This window comes from Talpa occidentalis, unplaced genomic scaffold (genome assembly GCF_014898055.3).
Source record: "Talpa occidentalis isolate TD23 unplaced genomic scaffold, MPIMG_talOcc4v2.1 talOcc4.14, whole genome shotgun sequence".
In the NCBI taxonomy this organism is placed as follows: Eukaryota; Metazoa; Chordata; class Mammalia; order Eulipotyphla; family Talpidae; genus Talpa; species Talpa occidentalis.
In genome coordinates, this window is record NW_023601433.1 from 29,374,122 (window position 1) to 29,389,138 (window position 15,017).

At 37.2% G+C, this 15,017-nt stretch overlaps 1 protein-coding gene across 7 annotated transcripts in view; it reads right to left on the bottom strand.

Annotated features, from left to right (window-relative positions):
* Nucleotides 1-15,017, bottom strand: part of CHRM3 (cholinergic receptor muscarinic 3) — a 520,419-nt gene that overhangs the window by 266,254 nt on the left and 239,148 nt on the right. Inside the window, exon 1 of one of the 7 annotated variants that reach the window (XM_054694895.1) lies at nt 7,505-7,657. The exons of the other annotated variants lie outside the window; for them this stretch is intronic. The gene's annotated coding sequence lies outside the window, so the exon portion shown is untranslated. Of the gene's footprint in view, nt 1-7,504; nt 7,658-15,017 lie in introns of those variants that run through there. 7 annotated transcript variants of the gene reach the window in all.

The following is a 15,017-nucleotide window of genomic DNA, read 5'->3' on the forward strand; positions in this document are numbered from 1 at the left end:
AGAATGCCACATAGTTGAAATACTACAGTGTATAACTTTCAGACTGGTTTCTTTCACGTACACTAAGCTTATAGATTCCTCCATGTCTTTGAGAACTCATTCTTTTTGTTGCTGAATAATATTCCATCGTATGGCTACAGCCATATGATTTCAGAACTTATGAATAGGACTTATTTATACCTTGAAAACTATTGTGTACATATGCACTTAGTGCTTGCTGGACATGAGGCACAGTAACCTTGGCTCCTAATGAAAAGGAAAGGCTATAATAAAATAAAACAAAATTAAAAGCTATAACAAACTAGAACTTCCTCAGTGCAGAAAAAACTTAGAGACAAATATAAACAAATATTAAATTCTATAGCACAGCTTAAAAATGTTACCTCAAATTAGTCATGGCAACTCCTTGGCACTATTGCTATAAGTCTGGGTTCTTGTCCCCTTCTAGACATCATGAATCAAACTTGACATTTTTTTCTGTTTCAGTCCAGAGAGGCCTTGGGATGCCTTTCAACACAATACCCATTATTCAATCTACTAGTTAGTATGAGAAGTAAAAACTATTTGTAAATCTAGCACAAATAATATTAGAATGGTAGAGTGAGTCATACAGTGAAGCCCTAAATTCACCTCATTGTTCGAAATCCAAAGACTTAATATCTTGTTCAGTTTAAGAGTAGACCTCAATAGTTTGTCTCAACTCTATTAAACATTTAACCATTAATCTAAGAACTTTTCCTTATTTGAGAGAAAAATAAATAGGGCATATTAAGACTGGCAAATTAAAATGAACAAAGGGACATAGACTAGACCACTTAAAATAACCCCCATAAAATATATTCCATTGTTCTCAGTTCTTCAGGAATTATGCAATAACACAGCTGTCTGAGTACAGAGATAAATCTTGTCTTTTCTCTCCAAGGAATACAGAAGGAAGGATATGGATATAATAGTTATATAAAGGACAAAAAGAAGCCCATGAAGCAACCAAGGGCAGTGGAGACAGATGATATTTTTAATGTGATTTTGCTTTATTTTAAAAGACAACCTAATAATGTGAAATTTTCTTAGCTCCAATGACTTGATATGTCTGTACTTCAAATAACCGAATCAAACTGGAGTTAAAAGGGTTTTATTATGAGACTTAATACCTAAAATATATTTCTGACTGAGGAAAAAAATATTAGAGTACAAAAAGGCAAATGAGGAAGAAAAGAGATTCTCAAATGCCTGTTATGGTACCAGTCTTGATGAATAGTCTGTCTCAGCTGCTAACGTTTTGGTGTTGAATCATCAGGAGCCATAACTACTGAGTCCATGTTATTAACCTAATTCTGTTATTCCAGGCTCTACACGGGAAATAATTGTCAGGTGGAAGGCTGTAACTTTCTATCTCTCAATTTAGCTAGAATATCCCAAAGGGAGTGCAACAGCATTAAAGAGTAGTGTTTCTGTTTTCCCAGTACCTTTCTGTATAGCTGGATAATTTTATAATGGCAGTTATAGAGAGAACAATGAAACATTTCAGGTATTCCTCTTCAAGTTCCACTTTAACATGGTTGTCTCAAACTTAATTTTATTATTTTATATTTTTTATTATTTATTAAATGGATTTTTAATGAATTTGAAATGGTATATATAAATATCAATATACCATGCATAAATGTTTGCACAAATATACCTATCAGCCTTTCTTGGAAAGAACCCTTATTCTTTTAAAAATGACCCCCCATGAGCCTCCCCGGTGGTGCAGCAGTTGAGTGCTGGGCTGCGAAGCTGCCCGCTGCCTGCAGCCTCTGCAGCACCGGTTCAATCCCCAGCCACTGGCGAGGGCCCCACATGGCGTGCAGACCTCTCCTGCCGCGCCTGCTGCTCCCCTCAGCAGTGTACTTTGGTCCTTCTGCATGTTCTGCTCCCCGCTCTGGCTCTGGTGAATTCTCTCACCCTCCTGTGCTTCTGACTGTATCCAGGGCTTGTATAAATAAGTAAATAAATAAATCTTTAAAAAAATAAAATAAAATGACCCCCCCCATTCATTATGCTGAGTGAAAGAAGCCAGACAGAAAAGAATACATACTATATGACTCTATTTACACTAGATTTTAGAAAATGCTAACTAATCTGTGGTGACAGAGACAGATGAGCAATTATTTATGTGGGGGTGAGAGGCAGGAAGAGATTGAAAAGCAGAACGGGTGGACATATGGAAGTAGTGGATGGATTCATTATCTCAAAGGAGCTGATGCTTTCACTGATAGGTACCTATGTCAAAACTTTCCATATACCATATAACTTTTATGGTCTAGTCCATTAACTTATAATGGTGCACTTTCCAATATATGTGTGATGTATTGTTTACCAATTTTACCTTAATAAAGCTACTGAATTTTTTAATGTAAAATTAAAATGACCTCCATTTTCAAAACCAAAATTTCATAAATCTTGATCAGCTTCCCAAGCTAATCTGACTTCCTAAAATTTGAAAATCACTGCTCAAGAAGAAAATAACTTTTTGATATGCACAATCATCAATAATAACTTTTTGATCTGCACAATCAACACATTCCAAGTATATATCTTTTAGAAGCAAAACAAAGTAGCTATGAAAATGAAGTATAATTACTATGGTTAGAAAAAATTTAATAGTTTTTATAAGCTCATGAAAATAACATTTGTTTATTATGAAGAGTTTGAAAAGAAAAATAAAAAGCATTTAAAAATCACTTATATTCCTGACATCAAAATTTTATGTACCAGTACTTTCTCTTTGCACATTTTAGTATTTATTTTTATCTCAAAAAAAAAAAAAAGGATGGCATTGAGTCCATCATTTCATTTCTTAATACTTGGGAAGTCTTTAGGAAGACTTTCCATGCAAAAAAGACATTTTATGACTTTCCTAAAATGATGTCTGATTGTGCAGATTAATGAACTAACTTTACAGATGAGAAGTCAGTTGGGCACCAAGTTCAGGGAGTGAGAAAGCAGCTAATCCTCAGACTCAAGAACTACACCAAGAGAGAAAGCTGGCCTAGCGCAATGTGCACGGGGACATCCGAAGGGTGTTTAATTTTGGACTCTACGAAAATATCTTAAACCAAGTAGTTCAAAAAGCCTTTGTTAGAAAGGCAGACCCAGATGAAAGTATGATTATCCCCCATTCAACAGGTGGAAAAAACAGGGCTCAGTCAATAATCCAGGAGGTCAAAGAGGAGAGTAAAATTTCTGTTGCAGTCCTGGACTCTGTTGTTAGATCTTGCAAATTTTTATAAGAAACAGTTTGACTTTACTTTGCTTGGTCCTGTGGCCTGCAAAAAGACTAAGGCAGGCTGACATTTCGGCTACAAATTTTGCAGCTGTGTAATCACTGGGGTCTGGGAGCCCTTACTATACTTGGTTCGGCTCTTGAATGCCTTTTGAGACCAAGACAATAGAACTTATAATTAGCAAACTACCATAAGTCTCAGAGTATGACACATGAATAGAATTCTTCCTTTCTTCTCGTTCCCTGAACAGGGGCATAAAAATAGAGTAAGTAACTAGTATGTTTGTACTTCTACTCATACTAATTTTAAAAATAGATTTTCAAAGATGGAACATGGCAAGAGCAATGTCCAGTATGAGGTGAATGACTTTCATTTTCTTCCAGTCTCCATATTCTTGCTAACATGAGTCAACCTGAACCTGTGGGAAAGGCTTTTGTTCCCAAAAGTCCTTTTCTTTCCAGTCTCAGTGTTAGAAATCCAGTCCAGGTCTTTTGAACTTTCTCTGGGCCACTAAAATATCTTCCCTGATTTAGTCTCCCTACTTCTGACTTAAACCAACTCACAAGTGAATGCCAGATAAATGTTTTGAAACATATCCCTGATCACGTCTGTTTCCAACTCAAAGACAATCTATGATAGTAATCAAAAATAAATTAGTAATTGAATGGTCAAAATTCTTCAGAATCTGGTTCTTACCTACATTTACAACCCATTCTTCCTCTCCAACCCTATCAGTCTGCAGTTTCCAAAGGTGATTCTCTACCTTCATGTGCCTTAAGTTTTTCTGATTCTAATTTTTCTTATGCTATTTCCTCCTAGAAGACTGTAGTTCCTTCTCAAGATTCTATCCAGCCCTCAAGACCAACCATAAAATCTCTGTTGAAAGTCCTGCTGACAATGAGATGCAAACATTCCTTTCTCTGATCCTTCTTAGGAACTTTCTGTTTTGCTTACTTGTCTAATTTTGTCTTGTTCTTTAAGTATATGTGTCTTGTTTTCCATGGTAACATAAGGTAAAGAGTAAAATGCTTAAGTATCCCTTGTAAGTCTAGATCATTTTTCAAAAATACACTTTCTGGGAGCTATGTACAGAGTCCACTGTCTTTGGAGAGGGAAATGACTTTCTTCTTTCCCCATCTACAACTAGACTCCCCACTCGAGAGAATGGGGAATAGAATTCCTCCTTATGAAAGGGGGAATGGCCATATCAGCATTAAACCAGGTATCATGGTAAGTCATGTATGTCATTGAGCATCTTATGTTATTTAACCTCTCATCTTAAGAGATTCTCCCCAGTTGTGAAATCTTTATGCTAACGTCTACAAACAAGATTTTCACAATGAACGAAAGCTGTGCTATGTGCCACTCAACTTGACTTTTGCCCCTGAGATAGATTGGTGTGACCATTTTATACTATTAAGGAAGAAAATGCTGCTCAGAGAAGTGATGTGTCTTCAGTAATGCCATCTGAAAAAATTTTAAGTGGCAGAAGGAAACTCAGAAAGGTTATCAGATCTATTTGCATATTTATGCTAAGTATAGGATTGCAAAGGAGAGAGAGGTCACAGTAAGAACTCTTCTTCCTCAACTATCTCCTTTTCCCCTGCTCAGCAGAAGGGAAATAATAAAAATACCTAAGATTTACTGAATACGTACTGAAGGCAGGCACTAAATAAACACCTTACATTTAACTATCTCAATGACTTCACATAATAGTATTTATGTGGCACCTATGACTACAGAGTTCAAATGATGGGAAAGGATCAGAAAATTAGCTTGCCCAAGGTGGAAGGGGGACTTCAATCTAGATTAACTTGTTTAAAGCCCATTTTTATAACCTCTCTGCCAAAACTTCACAAGTGTTAATCTATGATTTAATGTGAATTACCTGGGGAAATTGTTAACTGCAGATTTTGATTCAGTAGGGCTGATATGGGGTCGAGATTCTGCATTTGTAACAAGTTCCCAGGTGATGTTGATGCATGATATTCCACAGACCACACGGTAGGAAGCAGTTTCTATTCCTCTCAGAAAGTGCTAGAATTAGCACTCAAGTCACTCACAATCCAATTCTCAAGACTGCCCTGGGGTAGAATAAAGAGGGAGAGAGGATCTTAGCTAAACCCACTACCAAAGCTTCTTTGAACACTCCTTCATCACCTCCATGCTATGTGCCATCACTTCCAGCTGTAAATCTTGCCTCCTTCATTCCCTCAGAAGAGCATTTTCATTTTGAAGCACAGATAACATTATTTCAGGGAATACATAATAGTATCACTTTGAGCCATAATGTCTTTTTTTCTGTCTGTAAAACACTCATGTTTATATTTACATACATCTTACAATTCCCTGCCTCTATTCTTTGCCTTGACGAATCAACTCATATAAAATTCCCTAGTTATCTAGCTTTCCATCACTAAGCATGATTTTGTAATGTATTTATTTGTAAAGAAACTAACAGAATGTGTTGGTTATTGTTTTCTAAGGTGGAGCTCTCCAGTATGTTTCACAAGTTACAAACACAGACATCATACATTCCCTTATCCGTCCACCCTTTTCCAGCAATTACAAGGTACCAAGTATGTGCTAGGTTTGCCCTGATGACCCTAAGTTCCATTTTGAAATAAAAAACTTATACTATATGGATATTTTAATGTACTATTTTTATTAGATGCATAATATTACCAAACATTTCTAATTAAAAAATTTACTTAGTTGTAAACTGTTCCGTGTACTTGTTCTGTTGCTCTGATATAATGTGGTAATTAATGTTACTTCCCAACATAAAATCTCATTACATTAAGTTAGCCTCTGCAGATATTTGTTTCAGAGTGTGTTCATGCACACACAGAATCCACCCTCACCTTTAGTGAAGTGAAAATGAATTGATTTTTATCAGCTTCAAAGGGAAGCCTGGTCTTCTGCCATATCACCTGACTTTTAATTGACTGCCATTCTGTTATAAATTAAGTTTTTAAAACTTGGCCTTCACATCACAAATCACTTGTCTCAGTCTTCTTTAGAAATTTACCAGTCTCTGGCTGCCCAGGAAGTTCTCCCTGATAGTCACACCACCATTTTCCCTTTATAGTTTCTTGCTGTGTGCTGGTAACTCTACAATTCCTTTTTTATTCTAAATACAATCATGTACAATAGGCATATATTCATTCTCATTTTACAGATGGAAACTGTGGCTTAGAGATAAAATAATAACTGCTAACATTGACTGGGCACAAAATATATGTAGTAGGCTGGACTCTACAAATGTCACAGTGTCCTCATTTACTGCTTATCCCTTGTAGGGTAAGTGATTATCAGGATTTTCTGCCCTCCCACCATTAGGACTAATGATGGATCCCGGTGATCCTAAATGCACGGCGGGCACATAGAGTGGGGTGTGGGTATACATAGGTGGGTACACCTGGGCTGAGACTGGGCTTATAATATGTCCATAATTTCATTAACAGGCTTTAATGTCTCTTTGTTTTAAAAAGTCCTCTCTTTGTCCAAGGCCCTGCCTCCTCTCTCTGTGGATGATGTTTCTGCTCCCTGTTAAGATCAAGCTTGCCTATGAAGTTGTCTATACCACCTACCCCAACTTCCTCATTCCAATTCTGGCTGTAACCCAATTTTATACATTTTTTTTTTATGATTACCAATATTTCTATAATAAACATTCACTATATTCCCTACAAAATATATAAAATGGCACCACACATATATACACCATAACAAAAAATACTATGATTCATTAAAAACTATATATATATGTGTGTGTGTATATCTATATCTCAATGCTATATCTCAGTTTCCTACATCTCACAAATTTATGCATCAGTCCTGTCCTTTCCTCATTCTTGAAACTGAAAACCTTTCTTCCCTTGCATCTTCTTCCAGAAGATTTTATAAAGGTACAGATTTACTACCAGTCAGCCTGAGCGCTCCTCTCCTTCTAGGCTCCCCACCACCATCCCTGCCCCCATTAGTTCCTTCCACTGTGCTCCATGAAGTTTTAATTCATTGTGAACAATTTAATTCTTTCCCCCCAATTCCCATTTTGTTTCTTATCTTTGTTTTAGTTCTCCTTGAGATCACCATGTTCCAAGTTGCTTTCTTTGCTTCAAACTTCCCCTTGTTGAACTATTTCAGATCCCAATGAGGAGGAAAGAGGCTGGGTCACTGCTACTGAACTGCAATCTTGGGTGGACATCTGTGCAACACACTACTTAACTACTTACTCTCTTTTGTGGCCCATATTTTGTGGTTATACTTCCTTTCAACACCACTCCCATGTAAGGATAAGAGTCCATCCTTGATCAAGGAGCTGATAGTGCAGAGATACAGGTAAAGATGCATTCACAATGGCAGCTTGGAGTGAGCAATGTCCAAGATAATGGCTGTGAAGGAGCACATGGAGGAAAACTAGTTCAGACTTGGGGAGAAAGGAGCAAGAAGAGACATTTCCCATGCACTGCGGAGATGGGTGGCATTTACCCCAGTAAGGTCATGCTCCATTAAAAGGAAGAGGCACAGATAACTGGGGGAGGCTGGAGCGGGATGTGGAGTCTTAGACAATCTTTCTTTAAAGGTAGATAGCCAAGTGGAAATTAGGGAATGATGAGAAACAAACTTTGCAAATTATGCGAAAATCAAACCACATGCTAAGAAGACTTGTTTTCTGATTTTTCTGGTCAAGACAATGGGGAGCCTGATTATTTCAAATAACAAAATAGTTAATATATGTTAAGGACTTATAGTGTGCTGTTGATTATCTCCCTAACACTCCTGGGAAGCAGGTGCTATTATTTTTTCCATTTATAGATAAGAAAACTGAACAATATACAAGTTAAGTAATGCTGAAGGTCACATAGCTAGGAAGTGGCTCAGTTTGAATTATGATTAGATTTTCATTTCAGAAAGATAAAGGGATGGATCTTGTTTCTGGGTCGTACCTGTATAATGCACATAAGGCTAAGACAGGGATTGCAGAAGTGGGAGGGGCAAGAGGAAGAGAGTTCCATTTTGTTAATCTGTTTTGGGGGTACATGGTGTAAACCAATGTAGAGTTATTCAGTTGAATATCGAGATGTGGACAAGGCAAAGAGGTTTAGACAGGAGGTAGAGATTTGAGTCAGTGGGATAAAGGTCATAGTTTAAGTCTGAAAGTTAAATGAATTAAGAAGAAAGGAATTCTGCACGGAACTCTGGAGGGGCAGGGAAGGGGACTGTACTTCAACAATAGACAGAAGAACCAATGATGAAGACAGGAAGAGTAGGAGGGAGAGTGAAGGGGGCAAGGGAGGGCGGAGGGGAACTAATGGTGCAGAGAGAGGGAAAGCACAGAGATTCAAGAAGAGGGAGTTTCTGTGGACTCCAAAGACAGAATTTCAAAGAGGTCACTGGTAATAAAACTTGCAAAGAAACTACGAAAATGAAGGATCTAAAATTTTGGGGGGTTTATTGACTAGCAAATTTTACTAATTTAATTAACTAAAGTTGTAGCGAAGAAGTGAAATCAGAGTTCAAGCTATGGTGGGTTGAGAGTAGCTGGGAAGATGGGGCAACTGAAGTAAAGAATAGGGTCATGGGGGGTGGGTGGAGGAGTAAAGAGGGACAGAAATCAAAAGAGAACCTAGACAGGGGTGTTGTTTGCTTTTGATGATTTGAACCCATTTACATTTACATATGAAAGGCAAATCTCAAAAGGAACTCAAAAGTGTGAAGACACAGGGGAGAGAAAATACTAAACTGATGTAGGAAAGTATAAGATCCAGACATCTCCCCCGCTGTCTTCTGAAATTTATTCTTTGCTCACTCTGGCTGGCATTTCCCTTCTGTAGTCTTTCATCTCCTCTTTCCAGATAAAATCCATCCATATATTTTCCCACCTTCGATCTATTTCCACATAGTATTGCATAGTTCATGTTATTCCCCTGTTTAGACTCAGTGGGATTTCTTCTATTTTTCAGGTAGAATCCAAGCTCCTTTAGAAATACAGTCCTATTCTGGCTTTACCAACCTTTTTCATCTTGAGATCCCCCCTCCCCAACACACATAATTCTGAAGCTCTCACTTGCATTCCACACCATACCTATGACCCCCAAGTAAATTCCACCCTTTCTCAACTCTCATAATACATTCACCCCTTCCTCTTATAGAGAGGAAATTTCTATGCCTCTGGAGCCGTTTACAGCAGCACTGTTTACAATAGCTAAGCTTTGGAAACAACCCAAATGCCCAAAAATAGATGACTGGATCAAGAAGATGTGGTACATATATACCATGGAATATTACTCAGCATTCAAAAAAGATAAACACATGCAATTTGCAGCAACATGGATGGCGCTGGAAGGGATCATGCTCAGCGAAATAAGCCAAAAAGAAAAAGAAAAATACCGGATGGTCTCACTCATAGCAGGAATCTAGAAAACTTAAATAAGGGACCAGGAAAATGAATAACTATAAGAAAGTGAAAATCAAAATCAACAAAAAACTATGAACCAGAGACACTTTTAGGGGGCGGGGGCGGGAGGGGAGGGATTGGGGTCAGAATGGGGGGCTGCAATTGTATGGGGAATATAACAATAAAATTTATTATTTAAAAAAATAAATAAATAAAAAGATTTACATACCAAAAAAAAAAAAAAAACAACTGAGTGAAAAATCAAGTTGCAGGAGAATATGTTTGTTAAATGCACATAATTTTTAAAAGCAAATAAAACAACATTAAAAATTACCGATAGCTATATCTGTAATTTAAAAATAGAGAAAAAAAATAAATAAAAATGTAACCTGCAGGTCTCCTGGTGGCGTAAGGTGTTAAGCACAGCACTATGAAGCTATCTGCAGCCTCTGCAGCACGAGTTCAGTCCCCGGCCAAGGAGCTACACACATGACACAGCAGACCTCTCCTGTTGCTCCTCTCAGCATTGTATTTCATACAGTCTGCCTGTGCTGCTCCCCACTCTGCTTCTGGTGAATCCCCTCAACCCCCTACCTATAGCTTGTACCCCAGTTCTTGCATGCATAAATAAATAAATCTAAAAAAAAAATGTTACCTGTTACTATACCTGAGCATGCCACGATCACATCCTTTTCATGAACATTTCTTAAAATCTTATGTATGCCTAACACTGAGAAAAACATCGAGGATATAAACATACTAAAAATATAGCCCATGACAACAACTGGCTCATGATCTGTTGGGTACTTAAACCACTTTGTTACACATTACACGTTACACTTCTGACATTTTTAAAAATGTGTATAGTTTGTCAAAAAAACTGGATTGCAAGCTCTTTAAGGAAAGTAGCTGTATATTAAAGCACTAGTATACATCATCATCTAAAATTTCTATCTCAGGAACATACAGCAGGAATTGAATAACTATTTTGCTGACAGAAAAACTGGATAGCTTTTGCAGTCTCAGAGTAATAAAAGAGCTGTGTAAATTGAATTTTTTCCTCCCTATGCTATACTGGAATATAAATATAGAATTTCCACAGCTTTTGCCTTTTATCACATTATGAGTTTTTTTTTTTAAGAAAGGAATTTATTTTTTCTTATGCTTGCCTGCATGCTGCATATTGTTTGATGCAATAGATTGTGCTTTTCATTTTCACATTCATGTCTACATTTTCATTGTAAGCCTAATAGCCCTGTTATTGAAATGCAATTAATTTCTCCAGGCTATAGAACTATGTCTAATAATCCCCTCACCCTTTAGTTAAAAAATATCATCTATTATCTCCAAATTTGGATTTTTATGAAATCAATCGCCTCTGTTACTTCACTTGATTACTCATAGCTTTCTACAGTTGTGCTTTTGTTATAGTTTTTATAGTTATCCCATAAAATTTCTTTTATTTTTCATGTCCATATTCTGATATTAATTTTGTGTTTGCTGTAAAAGCTAAATATATTTTTAATTTATTCAACTTATTTTGATTTTTTTGTTTTATTTCTTTTGAATATAACTTATGACAGATATTTGTTTCCCAAACATTTCTTTTACTTTCTATGATTTTTCTGTTTTATTTTGTTCTTGATTTGACATTTTGAGAATTTAAACCCTTTTAAAAAATACATTGCTTTTATTTGGGCTTATTTCTGAAAACCTAATCTTGCTTCTTACCTAATCCCATATACATATTATGTTCTTGATGGACTGATGGACAATTATTATTTTTATTTTTTTTAAAGATTTATTTATTTATGCATACAAGAAGTGGGGTATAGGCTAGAGGTGTGGAAAGGTGAGAGGATTCACTAGAGACAGAGTGGGGCGCAGAACAGTCAGATTGACTGAAAACACCACTGAGGGAAGCAGTAGGTGAGGCAGGAGAGGTCTGCTGCACCATGTAGGTAGCTCCTGGCCCACTGGGGATCAAACTCATGCTGCAGTGGCTGCAGATAGCTTCATAGTGCTGCGCTTAACCCCTTGCACCACCAGGGAGGCCCTGATGGAGAATTATTAATTTACTACCTCCCCTTTTTTGAACCTAATGGTAGGGCTTCCCTTACACTGTATAGTAGAACTTTGGTTGATAAGTTACACACTGGCCTGTAGGGTTTGAGAAGGGCTTCCTATCCTCAAAGGCAGGTGTGGCCAAGCCCAGCCTGCAAGCATAATAGGGACACGCAGCCCCCTAGTTCCCTTCCATGATGCTGCGAGCCCAACTGAAGTGGGCTCTGCCAACTGGACAGCAAGTTTCGTGCCCAGTCACAGAGTGAGTTGTGCTCTGCATGGACGAGGAGTTATAAGCTGATAGAAGAATTAGAGGTACGAGTTGCCAGGGGTTATAGTGTAGAACTGGGAGAAGAAGTAAGATGGAGACCCAGGCTGGGGTTCTTGGTAAGGGCAGTTCTCTGGCTGGCCTACATCTTTCAATTCACCCAAAGCAGATCCACCTACACCAGCCCCTGTATCGTCAGCCTCATCTGGGCATATGTGAGAAATGTAATAGTTCAGGCTGCCTCAGCACTGAAGCAGAATATATGTATTTTATTTTATTTTAACTTTTTTTTTTAAGATTTATTTTATTTATTTATACAAGCACTGGGTACAGTCAGAAGTGCAGGAGGGTGAGAGAATTCACCAGTCAGAGGGGAGAGCAGAGCAGGCAGACTGATGAAGTACACTGCTGAGGGGGGCAGTGGGAGTCAGGAGAGGTCTGCGCGTCACGTGGGACCCTCGCCCAGCGGCTGGGGATCGAACCGGCACTGCGGAGGCTGCAGGCAGCTTCGCAACCCAGCGCTCAACCGCTGTGCCACGGGGGAGGCCCAGAATATATGTATTTTATATGTATATGTATTTTATATGTATTACATAAATATATGTATTTTAATAGGTGATTGGAAATACATTTGTCTGCATCAGAGAACCTACTATGGCTTTCCTCTGGCTGTGACTGTCTCCAAGGAAAATGTCCACCAGGAGTCTGGTTCCTTCTAGACCACACTTCATATATTCAGGTCCTGAGAATCTTTTGCCCAAATGCTTGCTTGTAGAGCATACAGTGGTCTCTTCACCAGAAACAGCCTTTGGTGCATCTGGACCCAATGGGTGGCCACGGGACAGCTATGACACAGTGGGGAAGGGGTGTGTAGGATTTCCAGGCTAAGTGTCCACAAGCTCACTCTAAGGGTGAGGCCCCCAGGGGAGTAGGAAAAAGTCAGTGGCAGGAAGGGGGCTCAGGTCCTCCATTGCACTCTTGGTCCTGGTCTTACAGATGGAGCCAGATCCTCTTTAGTCCATTTGTCACTGACATGCCCTTTCACATGGAGCCTAAGGTATGCTCAGGGTAATGGTCATAAAAGAATAGATAATGGTCACAAATTTCTGAAATGATTTATACTAAAATGTTAGATTGGGTTCCAAAATCGCTTTCCTTCTTCTAAGAAGCAGCAGCATTCTATTTGTCAATGACAGAAAATAACAGTGTTGATTTTTTATTTTTATTTTTTATTTAATTTTTTTCCAGACATCAATAATTTTATTTATTTATTTATTTATTTTGTAATAAGGCAATTCCAGTTTTATTGATCCTTTATTTTCAATGTGCTCTGTGTTGTCTTTTTTTTTAATAATAAATTTTATTTTTATATTCCCCATACAATTGCAACCCCCCCATTCTGATTTTTTAAATATAACTTCAACTGCAGGAAACTTCTGAATGGTTAAAAATGGGGATTAAAATTTCTATCATCTACTTATTCTTACAAAACATCACAAAAATAGCAAGTGTTAAGATGCTGGAGGAACCACTGATCAAGATTATAAGTTCCAGTTTTTAAGATAACACCTGATGAGAAAAAAGTTATATGTGAATTTATGTTTCATATTATGACATTTGAAAATATTTTATTTGGAAATTTTATATAAATCCATTATTTAGCATTCTTCCCAATACTTTTAAAATTTTCTCTTCTTTTAATACCAAGAATATATATATTTGAGTTCTTCCATAAAAATCCATAGTATTCCTAAATCTTACCTAATTCATTCATGTACCATACAAATATTGAAATATTAATTGTGTATATTAAAGTAAAAATGTGTGAACAGCATGTGCCAAGTCAGAAATGACTAAGAAAAATTAAAGCATCCAGAACAGGCAAAGCAGGAAGGATATTCTGTCACAATGCATGTAGTATGTCCGTGGATTAAAGATGTCTATTATTTTTGACATTTACTAGAAGTATATCTTTTAATAAAGTAGATTTCTTTCCTTTGCTCAATTTTAAAAACAGATTTTTTCCCCTCAACAGATCAGCTTCCAATTTTTTAAAACATTTTCCTAACATATAATTATCATCTTCCAAAGACCCAAAAGTGCTGTCAATGTGACTGAAATCAGAATGTAAATATTTTCTAAACAGCTGTCAAATCTCAATTGGCAGAAAACAAAAAGCCCCCGAATTGCTGTAATCTAACCACAAGGCTACATCATTTCATTGACAGATAAGACATTTTTCGAGTTTCCAATTTCCCATCAGCATTTTAATATATCAGAACGGTGTGCCATTCTGGATAGTCACTGTGACAATATACTTGAAAATGAAATAAACTCTAAAATGTTCTAAATAAGCTCTGAAATGCACTATGGGAGATGCCTAGCACAGAAACTGAATTCTGTTTCATGGAACATTTTCCACACTCACTGTATTTGGAATGTTTATTACTAACATGGACTACAAATTGGCATAAAGGGAACATTATGGCTATTTAAAAAAAGAGGAAAATTTTGCTTCTGCCAGTTCAATAATTTATTACTTCATTCTTTTGGGCCTTCATTCAGCAAACATTTCTGATTGCCTGGGTGACAGACTAAACTATTAAATCTATTTAAGATTCACACTACTGGGCTCTGTCACCTATCAGCATAAGTCAGAAATGCCACCAGTAAAAATATCTGAAGCAGTCACATGGAGGATCTCCTGTTATTTTCTATGCACCCCACTCTGTTTCTGTTACCAGAATTTTGTTTCAATTTTTTGTTTCATCTTTCACATTGTCTTGTTTTAGCAAAGATTTTCTTTGGGTTAACAGGAAGGGCTTCTCCAATACAAGTGGGTTCTTTTGGTCAATGACAGTACTGCGTTTAAGGGAGATACTGAAAATCAAATTTCCCCATCACCTAGGTTTTACAATTTTTTTTATTTCCCTTCCCTTCAATTCTATCTAAGGTGTGGACACATTAGGGATATTTAAGAGTACTACTTAATTTCTCTGGGATAGATGATCTATGG